Here is a 20,057-nt window from a genome sequence, read left to right on the forward strand (position 1 = left end):
GAGCGCTGCAGCCACGCTCCCCACCCCGCAGCTGCGAGAAGCACTGTGAAATGCAGATGCCGCTTCAGATCTGAACACAAGTAGACTGGCTAGTGCTCCACCAGGTGAACAGTACTGCTCTGCCCTCCTTCCAGGAAGCACACTTTGCGCTCTGATAACAAGGGGAGTGAAAGCCGCTACAATATATCGTGCCGGATTCTCTAAGTGAATCGGATTTGTGTTTTTCGTGAGTTTGGCCACAGGAGATCGAGCGGCCGTGGTTTGGTTGCGGCCATGGGCGGAAAAAAGTAAAACCGAACGAGATGGTCATTTTACATCTCCTTTTGCAGCTGCTGGGCGAGTTGGTGCATGACTCCAAGATACCAGGCGCAGGAGTAGGCAGGACGAACAAAGAAGGGACACGGCCAAGACGCTTGCTGCTGCTGTAGTTTAAGGGACGAGCTCGCCTTTTACAGTCGGATACAACTCAAGAACGAAGTGGCAGTTGTGCCTTAGAGGAGGCCCTCCAGGAAATGGCGTCGACCTATTTTCATGGGAGAATGGGTCTGAGGGAGCTTGGGTAATGGAGGAGAATCCAATGAAATCGGTAAAAGTGGCCCTTTTGAGGGACATTTCCCGCTTCATTTTATTATTTTTTCGCTTAAAATAAAAAGCTACGAACAACATTTTCCGCTTCGTTTTATTATTTTCTCGCTTAAAATAAAAAGCTACGAGCAACATTTTCCGCTTCGTTTTATTATTTTCTCGCTTAAAATAAAAAGCTACAAACAATCTACAAACAAACAGCTACGCTTCCAGCTGCCTTGGAGCACTCGACCACTACAGCAGCTTCTGCAGCGCTGCACCGTACTGCGCTATGCTGTTTTGTCGTCGTGCTGTTTTTTCCCTGCGCTCTTTCTATCGCCGTGCTGTTTTGTCGCTGTGCCGTCTTGTCCGCGTTCCGTTTTGACGCGTGCTGTTTTTTCCCTGCGCTCTTTTGTCGCTGCGCTGTTTTTTGTGCGCTGTTTTGTCGCATGCTGTTTTGTCGTGTGCTGTTCCTTCGTGTCCCCGTGGTTAAGGTGTCCTCCGATATGAGAGACAGATACTGCGCTATTTCCGTCCCCCAACAACAAATTTTCAATTTTCCCTTTCAAGATTAGTTTTTAAAATTGATTTTGAAGATACGAAATGGCGCAGTAACTGTCTCAGATATATCGGTGGACACCCGAACCGCGCCATAAGAGGTTTGACCTCTGGCTGACTTGAAGGCCAAAACCGTAAGCACCGCGAATTCGTTACGAGGTAGCATAGTGAAGCTCTCGCTTCAAAAGTGAAGGAAAAGAATGTTGCTGGCCGATGCAATTGCTCTCTAATATCTTAAGCACTCGAACTGCAGCAGGCGTAGGTGAAATGGAAAGATGATGGTGATGGATTTTCATGGCGCAAGGGCATCTGTGGCCAAAGAGCGCCATGGCACAAGGTATTTTCGACTGCTCAAGGTCGGGTCAAAGACCCATTTTCTAAGCATTTCACCCTAAACAAGCCGAGCACCAGGCAGGGGAAAGCTTGTAACCATTGTATCACCAGTGGGTACCCGGCGGTACTGTGGATCAAGCCCCACACCTCCCGCATGCGAGGCGCATGCTCAACCACTTGGCCACCGCTGCGGTTGCGGTCCTAAAGGGAAAGGATAGCGAGCAATATAGAGGAGAGCGATAGCAAGAAAGCACAGGGGCTCGAGATGGGTTTCGGTATCGTAGTCTTCATCAACTTCCATTCGGGCGGTGTGAACAGATCATCTTTGCTGACGATTGCATTAGAGCAGCACGCCATCGCCGCAGCCGAACACCATGCGTGCATGCTTTCGCCTTCGCAGGTCGTCAGTGGACTTAATTGCTCTCCGCAATTTTTTCGCCGTTTCGAAAAGACTTGACAGTTATGGTGAGTCAGGTTATGCGGAGATATGAAATGCAGCAAATTAGCCGCATATCCTGCTGTATGTATCCAGTCACCATACATCAGCCAAGATTATACGGACCCTTATCACTGCAACCTCTTTCGAAAAAATAAAAACGATGGAGTGTAAACAAATCCGAAACACCAGGTTCTCACACATGCTTCTACGGCAACTAGTTCTGTTCAGTCATCCAGTAATCAGCTTTTCCGCACAGCAAAAAACCTTTACCATGGAGACGCGGACCGACCCACGGGAAGAAGCTGGGTGCAGCGCTAAAAAATACTATTCCACGCATTATGCTCTGAACTCACTGAGTGATGAGCAGGGCCTTGACACAATTTGCCGTTCACCCATCCTATTTGACCGCTGCGGGGAGGGTGAATTGTACCTGCAAGGCAGTGGCTTAAGCATAATCCCTTTATCCTGAAAGCAACAAAGGATTGATGTATGGAGTAAAGGGTTCCGGCTTAACCTGACAATAGATGTCTACAATTCTGCCCCCAAACTGGTTCGGCTGCCATGGAGGAGTTTGCGCTATGCAGAGAAGCTGACTTTCAAAGTTTTGCAAAGGGTCCGTAGCACATTGCAAACATCTTACTACTATAGTACATAGGCAGTCTTTTCTCTGAGCTTCCTGCTCCTCAAAGTAATTGTTTGCCGTGGCTGTCAAACTTCTTAAGTTCCAATATTTGTTCGGTTAATTCTCCACGTAACGGCTGCCCAGGCTCTTAAGTGTTCGTGATACGTACAGCTTATCTCGTCCTGTATATGCGCTTTACCTCATTGTTCACACTTTAGACAACTTAAAGACGATGTTGTTAATGGGAGCGACAGTTGGGCTTTTAGGGCCCCACTGTCTGATTATCGCAGCACCAAGCTTGTCTTTATCAGACGCTATTGGCATTCTCGTTGTCTTAAAAAAGTTATGCACGGATTCTGGAACGTTTAGCCATATCTTGTGAAGTGTATATATACTTGCAGTAGTTTTTGCAGGTGACCACTCAAAGTCGGACGAAGACGGCGCGTGCGTGTACACCGAGTTAACCGCAACCCGACTTCTTTGCTTCCACCCCAATGAAGGAACTGACCAGGGGAGCCGCACAGTCAGCCCGCTCTGAACACACTGGGTGAGAAAAAAAAACAGAAACGCAAAGGTCCCCCCCCCCCCCCCCCTCGAGAAGCTGGGCTTGAGGGGAGGACGCACAAAGTTGACAATGGGCGAATCTTACTAGCGTCTCTCTCTCAAACCAGGGAGGAAGAATCTAAGAGGAGGAGGAGGAGCTCAACTTCATGCGGCACGTGGTGGCGGCTTTGTGAACTAGAGGGCGCATGAACCAGAATCCTGGCCATGATTTTGAGCATAGCAGACGACAAAAGGTTGCCAGGTACGGCATACTCCAGCCACCCAGGTCTCGCGCAAGGCGGAGGTGGGCGCGAGACACAAAGTCCGTCTTGTGCTCCCAAAACCAACCAAAAATAAGCGGGTTCAGGGTACGAACCACCGAAGACGGTGGCAGAGCAATACGGGCCACGAGCCATAGTGTACTGCAAAGCACATTTTTAACAAAGTAAGTCCGCTCTCGTATCGGAAGGGTCCGCGCTCTTACCGCGCCTACCTGTTGTTCTATATAGTGCCTACAACGTGTTGCCACGTGCGTGGTGAAACACCACTTGCTGAGAACGTGACGCCTAACATGTTAAAATGATCGACGCAGGCTAGTTGTGCCGGCACCGAACTTGGGCGTTGACCTATGCATACTACTTTATTTCTGCCTCATTGAAGCGGCCCCGGAGAGTCGGGCGTACTCGCAATACGCTTTTCCAAAGCGCACCAAGCTACCTGCGTCGTGTAGTAGTGGCGTCATATGCGTAAGCTATGAGGTTGACCTGCACGGAGCTCGGCATCGAAACACCGCGCACCGAACTCACGCTTTCCACGCGTCGCAGCAACGGATCGAGGGCCACCGCGAAGAGCACTGGCGATAGCGGGCAGCCCTGTGTGACGCCCCGGGTCACCGCGAAGCGAAGCGTTGCCACCCCGTTGAGGAGGATATCGACTGTAGGCGTCTATAGAGACGACTGTGGAGTTCAGTGAAGGTGCGTGGAAAGTTGTAGCATTCCAGAGCCGCCATCAGGTATCGGTGCTCCAGCCGGTCGAATTCTTTCTGCTGGTTGAGGCTAACCATGAAGGCTGTGGCCTCGCGCGCATTGGTGTAGGCTTTGAAGTCACGAACTAGTGTGTGAGGGGTGAAAATGGTGCGGACAGGAATGGACGATGATCGGAATGGGCTCATGAGCTGCTGGAGAAAAGGGTTATTTATTTATTTATTTATCTATTCAAAATGGCCCCAAAGGCCCTCTTTCGAGGGTATTACATAGGAGGGGGGGGGGGGAAACGGGTTTAATACGTTGGTCAAAGGTTATAATAATGCACTAAAATAAAACAGAAATCTCCAATAGTACTGAAAAATGGGCATCCGCAAAAAGCCCATAGCAGGAAAATTTTAGCAATAAATAACAGCACCGCAAGAAAAAGACAACGCAGGAAAAAGTGCGCTGAAGTACAAATGAAAAATAAAATAAAAAATAAAAAATACAAGGCGGAAGAAAGTATGCTGAAAAAAAAACCTTTTTAGTTGTTGAAATGCTATTGAATAAGGTGTTCGAACTTATTTAGGTCAAATTCTGCGGCAATGTGTGATTGTAAGGCCTTCCATTTGGGTATTGTGCGCGGTAAAAAAGAATAACCATAAAGGGATGACTGGCAGTTAATGCGCTTAACTTTGTAAGGATGATCACGACGTGGAGAAATATCTGACGGTAGATGAAAGAATTCACGATGAAGGGAAGAATGGCGATAAAACTTATGGGAAAGTAATAGGCGAGAAATTTTACAGCGCAGTGTTAAGTTTTTCTAACTCGGCTTTAGACTTCAATGAGGTTACGCTGGTGTAACATGAATAATCAGAAAAGATGAAACGCGCAGCGTGGCTTTGCAGGGACCCGCAGTTACTGATCCTAAGTGTGATCAGGATCCCAAATTGTAGACGCGTATTCGAGTTTCGGACGGATTAATGTGGTATACCCTAGTTTTTTTCTAATGTCTTGCGGACTCTTAAATTATATTTGCGTGTCTGCACGTGGTTTGGGCAACGACGTAATCCGGCCGTTATAAAAAGAGAGCGGGACAAATTCTGCGTTGAGTACAGAGTTTATCAAATCTAGAAAGGGCATGTGGATATGTTGCCAGGCCACAGGGTGAAATTCGACTGGGGTGCCATCTGGTGCCGGGGAGGCACAACCTTTCATGCCACATATGGTATCCCACACTTCCCATCCGATAGCTGGGCGAATAACCGAACTCCGCCACTCGTGCGGTGTACTCCGGAGCGGTGTCAAACTGTTCGGAGGAGAATAGGTCGGGGAACAAGTTCCAGAACGTGCGCTCGATGTCACGCCTCGCGGAACTGTGCTCCACGTCCTCCTTGAACACTGACACAACATGGCTTTCTCAGAGGCTCCTGAATCTTGGGCTAAATGCAGCACCTCCAGGTCCGCGATGGGACGCTTTAGCGCCGCCGATTGCCCCGCGGTTCTGGAGTGTTGGCACAAAAGGCGCGAGTTGCCATCTCACTGATACCGAAGGTAAGCCTGTGCTTCAGGCGTTTGCGATCCCCTAACTTAACTACCCAGATACGCCGAAAGCAATCCCTCAGGATTGCCGCATCCCGTTCCTGCTTGCGGCGTCCCGCACGCACGCACGCTCCCCTCCAGTACTCCTTCAGTGTGTCCCAGTCTCGTGGCCCGAGCCCGAGCCGCGCGAGCGACTCGGTGACTGCGTCCTGAATTCCGCGCGAGCTTTGCGGGTCTTACATGACCGGAACGTCCAAATGCCACAAATCGCTGCGCTGTCCTGGCCGGCATGGTAAATGCAAGGCGAGGGCAAGCGGGGGATGATCAGATATGTGCCCGGCGTCAGCGTGGAGATCGAGAACACGGCCTTGCGCGACGCTGTCAAAGATGGTATGAGAGATACACGCGGTCTAGCCGGCTTTAGCTGAATCCTCTGCGCGAAGTCGATTGTAAACGCATCTCTGTGCAAGTACCCCCACGCGCCATGCAGCGTAAACTGGGAGATGATGCGTTGCAACTCAGATTCGTGCGCCATACTGAGGCGTTGCCCCCCTTGCGCGTGAGGGTCACTGTCCCGGTCCAAAGCACAATTGAAGACCCTGCCAAGCAAAAGCGGGTGATCATCAAGCAAAAAAAGTGATAACTAAGCAAAAGAATTCATTGGCATGGGAGTTTTGAGCGGGCGCATATAAGTTTATGGCACAAATTTTTCGTTGGTCATTGAAATCGAACACAATGACTCTGCCTTCCGTATCAAAGAAACAACGGCTGCCATCAAGTAAGCTGCGCAAAAAAATAACCACTCCCACACCTCGACTTCAACAGTAACTATCAGAAACAATCTTTTAACACAAAACCAGTTAAAATTGTTGAAGTCAATCCAGTTGCGGAAATTACACTCTTGCAAAAAACAGCAAATAAATCATCTGGGTCATGGCGAAATGAGACTCACGATGCTTATCCGTGTTGCGGAAGCCTTGAACGTTAAGTATAAGGGCGATAAAGTTAAAGAAAAGATAAATAACAGGAAAACAGCCACGCTGCCAGCCGGGAATTCCGAAATACATGTCATCCTCCGAGGATTGATCCGCGGCGTTTGAAGTGGGAGGGCCAGCGCGTGGCTTCTTCCGCATCGGAACAGCGGACGATCCGTCGGTGTCCTTCGAGGACTAGTGGACTTCTCGGGTGCGCTGGACATAGGTCAATTGGCTTGAGAGGAGGAGGGGACGCCACGTCGGAGCTCGGCAAGAGCCAGGTGTCGCAGGAGATCTGCGACACGTTTTCCTTGGAGACCGTCTCGACGTGGTCCGCACAAGACGCTTTGAGCGTCCAGACGTTCGCGAGAGTCCGCCCGCCGTTTTCCTGCGCTTCTCCAGTAAGCACCAATGCGTCGGGCACTGGCACCGGCAGGTCCCGACTGGAACTGGCTGAGCAAGAGGCGAGCTGCTTTACGAATAGCTCCTGCGATAGCTCAGCCTGCTGTGGTACTGGTGACGTAAATGGTTCTTTGAGTGGCCACTGCGGTTCGGGCTCCTCTTCCGCCGCTAGCTCGCCGTTTGCACTGACGTGAGTGGCGACGCCAGAGCCATCCTTGCGCGCGTCGGGGTCCTCACGAACCTCTGTCGCCACGGGAGAAGTGGCGCCCGGCTCATTGGCTGCAGGGAGCCTCACCCCGTGCGGGCTCCCAAAGGTCCCCCAGTCATGCTCCGGCTCACCGTTCGCCACCTGCTGCGCCTGGGCCGCTGCCGCGTGGGACCGCCGCTGCGTGCAGTCCGCAGTGGCATGCTTCCCGCCGCACCTCTGACAGGCCGCAGTGCAGCCCTCGCTGGCATGCCCGAAGACAGCTCACAGTTCGCACCTCGGGGTCTTGCATTTCGCCGCCATGTGGCCCGCCTGCTTGTAGGTAGGTAGGTAGGTAGGCCTCAGACGTTGCTGGCACATACCCACTGCGGGGGAGAGGCCAGGACACAGGCGGTTAATTGCTGAAGACAGGAAAGTTTTGACGAGAAAAGGAGTGGTAATAGTATGTAGGCTGATAGATTGGAAGACGCAATGACAGGGGACCTGCTAACTTGGAGATCGAAAACAGGACAATGCCTTAATATGCCTAATAATATACAATGCCTGTAATGTTTCAATATCGTACTGACTGAGAGCGGAAAAAAATTAGAATGGGAGTCGCCGTGTTCCTTGAAGGAAATTTTGCACAGCAGAGCGCACACTCCTGTCGCTTCGTCCAAGCAAAGAAGCGCCAATGGAAAGGACAACCACGGAGGACACAGGCAAACCCAGTTGTTGAGATGGAATTTGCAAAAGATGCTTCCTCAAATGAGAGAAGCGGCGGCAGAACAGCAGGAAGTGATCTCTTGTCTCAGGTTCGGCACAAAAAGGACACAATGGGGAAGCCGCCAAGCAGATCTGTGAAGGTAGAAATTTAGAAGGGAAACCCGGCAACGCAAACGCGTGAAAGAGACCTCTAGTCTGCGCGAGCGCCAGTCTTTGCTACTCCAAGGATGCAGAGATGCTGATATTCGGGAGATGATGTAATTGCCGAGGCAGCAAATTCCTGAAATATTGTGTGGCTGCGAAACCTCACCGCAGCTTTATATGCACAGGTTGGCAAGACAGCAACAATTGGGCCGCAGAGAAAGGCTCTTGCTAAGGAATCTGCAACCTCATTTAAATGAAAGCCCATGCGGCCTGGTACCAAAGAAACCTTACCGAATTTAGATGGAGCGGAATCAGGAACTTAAAGAGGCGTAATGCCCGAGACTCATTGGGTTAGGATAATGAAAAGCAAATGGACAGAGTCCGTCATAACCACGACCTGGGAAACTAGTTTCTAATTTTCGTAAGGCTAAGATTACTGCTAATAATTCAGACAGATAAATTCGAGTGAAGTCAGGAAGACGCAGAGAAAAAGACCAACCGAGTGAAGGCGAAAAAATTCCCACACCGGCCTTTTCGCGATCCTGCGAGGCATCGGTAGCAATAAGAACATGACGGGTAAAGGACGTTAGGTGGTCCTGCAACAGACCCTGAAGAAGCAAGAAGGGCTGCAGCTTTGCAGTCGATGGAAAAATGTCATCGAATTCAATCTGGACAGAAAATGACTAGTTATACATTTTGCGGACATCTGTGAAATGAATGTTTATAGGATCAAGGAGGGACTGCACGTAACATGTCTGCGGAGAATGAAAACGAGACCAGGCGGCACTAAAAAAGGCGGAAGATTGACTAAGAAATATTATACTGGAAGCGTGAAGAGGTGAGTCGCACAATTTTAAAAATGTTTGAACTGTTAAAAGGCGAAACCTAGATGATAACGATGGTATTCGCGCCTCAAGGTGCAGAACAGCATTGGCGACATATTTTGGAAGCCCCAGACAGAGGCGCAACGCCTCACGCTCCAAGAGCACAAGAAGGCGAAGTTTATAGGCAGGAGTTCCTGAGAACAAAACACACCCGAACTCCAAAATTGGGCGGACGTACAATTTATAAATCATCAGAAGTGTATGCCTCCTCAAGCAGGACCTAGCACTGCAAAGCCTGCACAGGATGGCAATAGCCCGAACTCCTTTTGCAGAAACTTGCTCAATGTGTGGCTGCCAAGATAGAGTAGAGTCGTATATTACTGCGAAATACTTCACCGTCTGAACTTTAGGAACTATGTTATTTCTATAGACAAGGCAAATATTTAGAGGAACAGAAACCGGAAATACTAACAATGGGCATTTCTTCACATTGAGGGACAGATAAATTCTTCCTAACCAGTTGTCAAGAACATTGAGGTAATTTTGCAGGGTTCGGTAAAGAGCGTGAATGTCACCTGCTGATGCAAAAAAAATGCAATATCGTTGGCGTACACATAGGTTTTTACATTTTGAATGCATGGAATTGAGTTTAGAAGAATGTTAAAAAGAAGAGGTGAGAGAACTGATCCTTGCGGTACACCTCTTGTCTTGAAATCTCGTTGAGGAAACACGATTTTGGCAGCAATAAAATTCTCTATTTTCCAAAAAAAACAGAAATCCAGGCTACGAAATAGATGGGAAAGCGCAGTTTCTTTAAAAGAACGTCTTGCTGGGCAAGTTGGTAACTGTATACCTTTTTGATTACAGGCGCGAAAATAGACACAACACAAGGTATAAGGCGCTCCGTCCCGTCTTTCTACCTTGTGTGGTGTCTGTTTTCGCGCCTGTAACCAAAAATATGTTGAGTTCATTTAATCTGAGTAACAGAGTCGAGTGCTCAACGCTGTCGTATGCTTTACTGACATTCAAGGTGACAAGCGCAGGGAAATGTTTTCTATTGCGAGCTAATTTAATCCGACTCTCTAGGTCTGTATGAGCACACAAAATTGAAAAACCCGGCCTGAAACCAATTTGACACAGATTCAAGAGAGAATTTTTTGAAATAAATGACATGACACGGCTGAGAAGGACCCTTTCCACCAACTTCAATAGGTTTGATGTTAATGAAATAGGGCGTATGTTGTCTAATGTTAAGGCCTCCCCTTGCTTTTTAAGCAATGGAACTATTTAAGCAAGACGCCACTCATGAGGAATCCAAGAATCTTTAATGGAATGGTTAACTAGAGTCAACAGGTCTTCAGGAGATTCATTGAACATAATTTTTATCATAGATGAAGTGACTTTATCGGGGCCAGGAGCCGCTAGGGATAATTGCAGAACAATTTGCGACAGCTCAGGCATAGATTCCTCAGTGAAATCACTTGAGGTGCATGTGAATATAGCAGGAGAAGGTAGAGCAGATGTAAAGCGAAGCTCTAGGCCACACGCCATACCCTCTAAGGCCTTTGCGTTGTCAGCAGGGGACTGAAGGAGTGATTAAATGTTGACAGCCGGTTGGATCACCTTGTTGCGCCTCATGAAATTAAACAAAGGTCGTTTATTTCCTGATTGCGAAAGGAAATAATAATGATTTGTATTATACTCGTGCTTTGCACGGACGACAGTGCACTTCAATGTTGCTGCAACATATTTATAATCCAATCAATGTTTGGGCATTGATTGATGAGAAGCTTCCTCCAAGCAGCTTTCCGTCGTCCGTATGCAGGCGTGCACTCAGCATTCCACCAATTGTTCGCGATTGCACTCTTGGTTCCCTTAACCAAAAATTCAGACTTTTGTCTTGCATGCTCCAGTACTGAACATAGATGTGTAGCCTTGCTTTCGGCACTTGTATCAGCGGAAGGGTCTGAAGTCATTTGGAGAGATGCTTTTAGCGTGTCTTTAAAGCAATTGTAATTTATTAACGTGGTGAAGTTGCTCGGGAACAGATAATTTACACGCAAACTTGAAACTAATCGATAGACGATGACTGTTTGTTGCACAGTCAACAGGCTCCCAAGACACAAAAGAGACCCCTGGGGAGGAAAAAGTTAAATCCAAGGCCGACCGGCATTGACTCCGAACAAACGTAGGCAATCCGGAATTGTTGCAGATCAAGTTGTTGTCAGAAGCCCAATAAAATAATCTAGAACCAAAGCTGTCTGTTTTAAACCCCCACGTCACAAGGTACGAATTGAAGTCTTCAATTAATAAAAACTGAGAACTGCTACTAGACATGAGTGAGTCAAGGGGCCGAGTGCCATGCACACCAGACGGGAAATATGCATTAGCTATCGTAAAGGTCTGTTGACCTGGAACACTGAGGTCAACCGCAAGGATTTCACATTCAATGTCCGCATATTGAAAAGAAATGCATACCCTGTGGCAAAACTTTGTAGAGATGAGCACTAACAACTCTCCCCTAAAGATGACCGGTCAAGCCGGAACGGACGGTAATGCTTGAGATGATAATTAAAATTTGAAGTTAGCCATGTTTCCTGTAAAGCAAATAAATCTGGTAGAAGCTGATTGCATAGGCAATTTAAATCTGTTGAAGCTGAGAATATAGATCGACAATTCCACTGTAGTACACTTAAGAACGCTATCTTGGCGGGAGTGCCGCAGCCGCGACTGCCTTTTCTAGAATCCTGGTCTTAGCATTTTGACTTGCGTTACTTTTCTTTGTCTTTGACTGGGGGCAAGCTGGACCTGCAATATTCAGAGGAGACCCACTTCGTTTCTGGGCGCGGAGATCAGACTCCATATCCATACAGTCCATAGAGGATGCGTCCATAACACTGTTCGAAGGAGAGGCCTGAGAGGTCTTTTGTTGCTGACATTGTTCTTGGCCCTGTGGAGCGGAACTGATTACTACAGAAGGAGGAGTAGCTTCCGAAGCCAAAGAAGGCAGGAGCGGAGCGGTGGACACTTGCAGAAGATTGGTCATCTGGGTAGCTATTACCTGCGAAATGCACGTGGAAACGGTTTTCATAATGCGATCCATTGCATTTGCCACAGCTTTCTCAACTGCCGCTGTAATAGCCTGGGACCAACTGGCATCCAATATGGGTGGTCATTTGGCGGCCACACTAGAGTAGCCTGAGGCTCTCTCCTTGACTGCGGCAAGAGCCTCTCTCCGCGTGCATCTGCGCTTGTCTATAAGCTCGAGCACCTGAACTTCTGGTGCTCATGCAGGACAATCAGGCGAATCAGCATGGTGAGCACCACTAAACAAACAACATTTCTGTTGCTGTTCGGGACATTCCTCTCTGCAATGCCGTTTCCCACAAGCACAGCAGCGTAAGGCCGATTTGCAGGCTTTGCCGCTGTGGCCAAATCGCCAGCAGTTTTGACACTGAAGGGGTCGAGAGTTAAAGGCATCTACCCGAAAAACCAATGGCCACACCTTAATCTCTGACGGGCAAAATATTCCTGCAAATGTGGCAATGACGGACCCCGTAGGAATTTTTACTCTGTCAACCATCCTGCTGCATCAATGGACAGCAATCACTCTTGCAGGCGAGAGGTTCTCAAGCGTTTCCATAGGGCTTAATCGACAGTCGACCCCTCGGACCAAGCGCTTGGTAAACGCTACATGAGGCCGAATGAATGCGCTCACCGGGGGTTGGCGAAGGACGTACACTCGAGCAGGTCTTCAATACAGTCCTTATCCGGTGACCTGCACAAAATACGACACCTGCCGAACAGCCGGACATCAGTAATGCGCATGAAGTGCTTCGATGTGGACTGAAGAGCCGCCTGTACTGCCTCCGGTTTGTTCACTCCACTGCGCAAAATGAGATCAATTGGGAGCCGGTCTTGAGGAAGAGATGCTGACCAAGGGGAAAATCTCTGGCCGGGAGAAGAAGTAGACATTATGTTCTCGTCCCGCTCTTAATCACTCAAGAACAGGAGCAAGTAGGTCGTGTAGGACTTGTGGGCCGTGTGGAGTCTCCTGGAAAAGAATGGGCTGCGAAACCTACCAACTCTATCGTGTTGACATTCGCTCCCAACTCTGAGCACCCCGAAAAATTTGATCTGGGATTCACAAAACACGCACTTGTCGACTTCACTGAAGCTCCTCCTCGGTGTTATAGATGCCAACGTTTTGAACACGTGGCCAAAGTTGGCACAAATGATCGACGCTGTAAGCGGTGCGGAGGCGACCACGGCTTCAAAGCCTGCAAGGCCGATTTTGCTTACGCCAATTGTGGTGGCGATCATCCAGCGAGTTTCGGAGGCTGCCCTTTCCGTGTGAGCGCTCTGCACCGTCGAATATCCTTTATTGCTGGTCCTAAAACCCAACCAACTGAGACGTCTGTCCCAGGATTGTACGAGTTTCCAGTGTTGAAGTCTGATGTTGCGTTACCCAACAGTGTCTCTAAGAGACCTGAGTACAGCAAGACGCCAAGGTTCATTGCGTGCGAGTCGGTTGTTCGACCTCCAGTAAAATTGTCCATGTTCCTGAGCGACCGGATCACAGCCAGACTCGACGGCAAGGGGGCTCTCATATGCACAAGTGACAAAAAAAAACAGCTACTGCAGCCAAGAGTGTGTCCCCGTCGTCATCTTTTGTCGATGTTGTAAGTGAGTACGTTGCGCAAAATAAGGAGCTTAAAAATCAAGGTATGTCTGACCTTCTTCATGCTTTGTTTGGGGCCCTGCGTTCACATGTTCCAGCGATGGCGCCTGGTAAACTGAAGAAATTCCTGGAGCTGGTGCTTTCTTTTGAGTCCCAAATTACCACCATCGCAGCGAACTTCCTTGCGTTCTAATATGAATGAGGCTAAACCTCGTGGATCTAATATGCACCGAAAATTGCCGTTTATATTGCAATGAAACTGCACTGGGATTTTAAGTCGGTTAGCTGAACTAAAAGTATTTTTGAAAGAGACCCGTGCTCCAGTATTGACCCTGTCAGAAGCTGGCCAGCTGCCAAGCGGGAGATGTTTGACTGGATATGTCGCCCATAAAAACTGCAGCATAAAGTCATTTCCTGCAGGAAGTGGCACGCTTTACTTAAGAAGGGAAATTCCACATGTTTCTCTAAGCGTTGCCGATCTTTGCACAGATGACATTGAGGTAGCAGTTGTGAGAATACAGCTCGGCTTTCGAACCCTTTCTATTGCATCCGTGTACGTGTCCCCGCGGAAGAAGGTAGCATTGGATTTGTTTCTGCAGCAGCTCTGCGATCGCTGCCCAGCTCCTCGAATCATCTGCGGTAATTTTAACGTCCATCATGCCATCTGGGGTGAAAGGAACACGGATTCCCGTGGACGCAAACTCGTAGACGTTATTGACAGTTTGCATTAGTGTGTTGCCAATGACGGAAGCCCCACTTTCTTCCGGCCTCCAGCTACAGCGACAGCTATAGACCTGACACTGCATTCACCTGACGTCCGCGTGAGGTGGTAAACAGTGCCTGACCTCAAGGGATCTGATCACTATCCGATTTTTGTGTTTGCTGCCGACTTTCGTTAGCAATGTGGTCAACTGGGACAAATACAGAGAGCACCCAGAACGTGTGTCTGGTGATGCTATTGACAAAATGATATATAGTAAGCTGGCAGCAACTACGGCGGTCAAGTTACATAATCATTTTGCGGCCCCGGATTTAAAACTCAGGAACCTTTGCGCAGCGAGAAGGGCGGAGTGCCAACTCATGCGAAAGAAGGACGACAGGGACTTGAAGGTGACCTTCAATGGGCTTAATTCTGCCATTTGACGGCACACGAACAAGCTCTACAGGTTGCAATGGGCCTCATTCTGCGCTAGTTTGATTGTGTTCTCACCGATGACGATAATATGGAGAGTTATTGGTAGCCTTGCTGGAGAATCTCGCCCTTCGAAGCCTTTTGAAGCTCTTGGAATGCGCAAGGAAAAACCCATTGCGTGCTTGGAAGAGGAAGTTGCAGACGCACTCGTACGTACTAATTCTGGAATAGATATATATATGCACCACCTGCTTCCTCCACGTCTATCATGGACGTCCCGTTCACGCTTCGTGAGCTTCAGACTGCGCTCAGTGGCCTGCGGCGCCGATGTGCACCAGGTCCTGATGGCACCGCCAATCAAATGCTTCATAATCTGCCCTTGGAACTCAGGAAGGAGCTCCTCAACTTCATCAATCGAGTTTGCGAGACTGGCGCTGTTCCTCCGTCATCGAAGGTGGCCCATGTAGTTCGTGTATGGAAGCCTGGCAAAGACATGACACCTTGCCTCGTATCGCCCTGTTTCACTGCCCTCCTGTGTAGCTAAGTTGACGAATAACGTGGTAAATGAAGACTTATCATGGTGGCTTGAGGACAGCAAGGCACTGCCAACACGTATAACAAGATTCCGCCGAGGTCTTAGTGCCCAAGATAGCGTTTTAGGCTTGGCGAGTCACATTAAACACCAGAGAGCTTTTGGCCTTTCCACCTTAGCCATTTTTCTTGACGTTGCGACAGCTTACGACAACGTGCTTCAGAGCTCAATTCTAAACAGTTTTGAAGGCATGGGCATACAGGGCCATATGTTAAGATTCATTTACAAGTTTATAAGTGATCTTGCGGTTTGTGTATGGTTAGGGAGTACCTTAAGCACCGAAAGGGTTCTATCACGAGGTGTGCCCCAATGAAGTGTTCTTTCCCCCCTGCTCTTCAACGTCGTAATGGCGGGCCTTCCCGATTCGTTGCAAAAAAAATTGCATACAAGTGCGTATGTCAATATATGCTGACGACGTCTGTATTTCGATCACCTGCTACCAACACAAGCGATTAGCCCTGATAGCTCGACATACTCTACTTTCGGCACAATCTTACCTTCAAGGTGTGGGATTGCCTCTGTCAGTGGAAAAATCCGGCTTTTTTTCTGTTTCCAGGTGTAGAAAGACGTCAAGCGCGGTTGAAGATAGACCTCGGTTACTCTTTCATCCGTCAATTCAACCACACACATTTCCTGCGCGTCATTATTGACTACCGTCTACAGTGGCGAAAAGCTGTAGACGCGATTGTTTCATCTATGTCCTCGCGTCTCAATGTGATAATTACACGTGAGCAATGGGGAAACCACCCTTCTTCAATGGTCAAACTTCATGAAGCGCTGGCGGTCAGTCGCATAATGTATCAATTACCTTTAATTTCCCCCTCAGCATCACAGCTTGAATGACTCGATTTTGTCCAGAGAAAAGGGCCTAAGAAGAGCCATTGGAGTTCCTCAGGCGGCTGCGAATAAGGCAGTACTTCATGAGTCTCTATCGAAAAATCTTAGCCTTGTCGCTTCTTAGAGACTGCTAATGCATCTTGGCCGCCTAGTAGTGACGGTATCTGGGCGATCCGTTCTCCAGTGGCTCTGCAAGAGATATGAGTCGAAGGCTTACTTGGCACTCCATACTCTTAGTTCTTTAGGCCTAATGTCCGAAGGTAAAGGAAACGGTTGAAACCCCCCTGGTCTTTTCCGACCCTCGACTGTAAGGTCACAATTCCTCAGGTGAGCGCAAAGCGGAGCTCTCCTTTGGCAGCAACGCGTTCTCTCGTACTTTAACAATTGGAAACAGAGTATGCCCGCCATCTTGAAATTTTCACGGATGGTTCTGTGCACAAGGTCAAAAAAGCTAGCGCAGCAGCTTTTTACATTCCTTCTTTGGACTGCTGTCGTATCCTGCACAACGGCTGAAAGTGTTGCTATTGAGGCGGCTTTACGGAAGTTGGGGTCTTGTCCGTGTCAACCTGTGTCATCCTAACTGATTCAAAATCTGCCCTTCAGAGGTTAGAGCGCGGATTCCCTACTGAAGCCTTGTCTATAAGCTCTCAGCGCTTGGTGCAGAATCTGCACAGCAGAGGCTTTACTCTATATTTCCAATGCGTGCCCTATCACATACGAGTCAACGGTAATGGGGTGGCAGTCCATCTCGCCCATAAAGCTCTCTCAAGGAATCCATCAAAAAACGTACCTCAAGATGAAAAACTCTACAGGAAAACGGTGCTCGTTCATTTCAGTACCCTGTGGAGTGTGCCCCGCAAGCAATGTGTGATCCTAAGCGAATCTACTACATCGAATTCGCATGACCTCTTCTCGCACTTCTGCCTGGATGCATAAGATGGGCATAGTATCGTCTCCGCTTAGTGCTTTATGTGGTGCGTGCGGGTATATCGAACATTATATTATGTACTGCCCAGAGTACAACGCGGAAAGGTATGTGATGTTTGCTTCTTCAAGAAGACAGGAACCCGTCACAGTTCAGTTCAGGACACTGTGTATACGAGTGGAAACCAGACATGCAGAAGGGAGGCTGCACGCCTTCTTTTCACATTTCTGCAGGGCACGGATCTTGTTTCTAAATGGTGACAGCAGGAACGGCCTATGGCCTACTGTGATTGAATGTGTGCGTAGATGACGTCTTCTGGAGTGGACTACGTTATACTGTGAGTGAATGTGTGTATGGATTGTGGCACTACAATGACCTATGTTGTACTGTGACTGAATATGTGCATAGATGGTGACATCTGGAGTGGACTGTGATGTGGACTTTGTGGAGTGATTGTGTGCATAGATAGAGACTGCGGGAGAGGAATGTGTGCTATTATAAGACTGTGCGTATAGCGGGGTAGATGCGACGGTCTTTAGGACATTATTAGCATAGAAGGAACGCTACGGTGGAGCACTTGCCGGCATAATAAGCAAGGCTAACCCCACCTGTAGCATTTAACACCTCAACTCAACCCATAAAGTTGGGCGCCGGGTTCCGCATCTCGAGCAGCGCCACGCGCGTGCCGGTAAACTTGCGCGGGTTCTCTGAAGGTCACAAGCTGGATGTTACGCACCTTGCCGGAGGGGGTCAGCGCCGCGACCAGGACGTCGTCCGGCACGAACGGGGCAGTCGGTAAGTGGTGACAAACGCAACCGGCGGGCCCACTGGGTCGACGGGAACACATTGGTTTCCGAGGTTTACGACCCCGGGCGTTGATAATTTGGTGGCGTGTGCCTGGGTTCGCACAGATGCCGGGTACAAGCTTGCAAACGCCGAGGTGCTGGAGGTACAGCACGAAATCTTCACGTTTCTTGACAGCGTCGATGACGCCGTCGTGGTGACTTGGAGTGCCCTCAGGCGCTACCAGGTAAAAACAGTGTGCCTTGGAAGGCGTTGGAGGAGCTGCGGGTGGCGCACGGGTGCCAATCATTGGCTTGTCCCGGGACCCGACGGCGAACGACGCGGGCCCTGGACGACGGGCAGAGTGGCGGCTTCTTTTTTCTGGAGACGACCGGAAGCGTGACATTATCAACAGTGAACGCGTAGCGCCAAAAATGCTACCTATACTTTCGATCCGTTATATATCTGCCCCTATAGCGGCCATAAGAGTGCGACCCTCCCCCCCCCCACAGGACCACCATTTGCATAAATTTTGGGGGCCATCTGTTTGGCGCAGAATGTTCGAAGTGGTTTCAAATTACTTGGCATGTTGCTGAGGATAACATTACTGAATGAGATGAAGCCGAAAATAGGTGTGGGATTCGCACCGATGACCTTTCAGCCCCAAAGTGTGCATTGTGAGGTTCTTCAGGTGGCCAATAAGGCAGAACGTTTGTCGCAGGGGGTTCCGGATGGCGTCAAACGATTCATCGTCTTTTGATGCACACGTTTATAAAAGTTATTAACTCATATATCGAGGAAATATATCGGATATAGCGGAGGTGGGTGTAAATGGTAATAGTAATGCAAAACCCATGAGGTAGATGGCACTGCTTGTGTCTTCGAAGGAATTTTCCGGAAAGGAAACATCCGCGGATGTTTGGACCTGATATTCTCCACGTGTGCTGGGAACACACTTGAAGCTCCCTTAGCTAACGCTCTTCTTAAGTCGAACAGTGAGGCAGTGTTGGCGGAAAAGTTTTTTGCTGTCAAGATAATTTGACACGCAGTCAGAACATTTTCCTCGGTATCGCGAACAGCTTGGGCGCGAATCGCATTAGCTATATAACAAAAAGTTGTAACTGCGGGCTTAAGGTACACATGCTCATTATCTGCTTCTTATACTGATCATTATAAAATACTGCAAGCTTCGCACATTCCACATATCGAACGTTCCTAAAAAAGTCTGTATACTGTTAACGAAATTTTCTCGTCGGTATTCCACCCCTACAGGTCATTCCGGTTGAAACACCAAATTTGCGCGACATATTCCTACTGCGCGATTCATGTTATATTATCATTTGCTCTCTGCTCCAAAATGATCAACATGTCCGGTCACTGTATCATGAGGATGTGGGGAAAAAGGAAAGTTGAAGTAAAAAGTGACCTTCAGGAAATGAAAGGCGCAATAACTGGCTTAATATCAGCGGACACCTGAACCGCGGCGTGAGGGAACGGACGAAGGACATCCGCCGTGGCGGCTCAGCGGACCGAGCCGGAGTACCCGGATTGGAACCCGACCGCGGCGGCCACGTTTCGATGGAGGCGAAACGAAAGACTCCCGTGCCTGTGCAATGTCAGTGCACTCCCTCCTTTGTCCATTCCTTTCCGGCACGGTTTGGGTGTCCATCGAGATATGAGAGATAGTTACTGCGTCATTTCCTTTCCCCAAAACGAAATATCATATTTTCCGGTTGTCGTTCCTCTATACGCTATACATGAGTCAACACCTTCGGAAATGTTCGAGCACCTTCTATCGATTTACCTTATGAAATTACACAAATCTGACCCACTAATCTGCATTACTCCACGCGCTTATAACCACTAATGCAACTTCATTCATTTCCTGGAGTGGTTCGACTTGAAAAATTTCTTTAGTTCTTTGGAATTTTAGGGCATGGACCAAATTCCAAATTTTAGGTGTCATCACCTTATAAAATGTCCGTGCACCTTCTATCGGTTTACCTTATAGAATTACAGAAATCGGACCCACTAATCTGCATTACTCCATGCATTCATCACCACTAATGCAACTTAATTCATTTCCTGGGGTGGTTTGACTTCAAAAATTTCGTTACTCCTTTGGGATTTTAGGAGATGAACTTGATTACAAATTTTGGGTTTCCATATGACACATGCCATGGTTGGCAGATTCGCAGTCGGGTGGCCAGGTTGCCACCTGCCACATGGGCTTGTTGCAATGACGTCACTATGCCAAGTGATGTCTCTCGAATGAGCAGGAAAT

This window comes from Amblyomma americanum, chromosome 1, assembly GCF_052857255.1.
Source record: "Amblyomma americanum isolate KBUSLIRL-KWMA chromosome 1, ASM5285725v1, whole genome shotgun sequence".
NCBI classification, from domain to species: domain Eukaryota; kingdom Metazoa; phylum Arthropoda; class Arachnida; order Ixodida; family Ixodidae; genus Amblyomma; species Amblyomma americanum.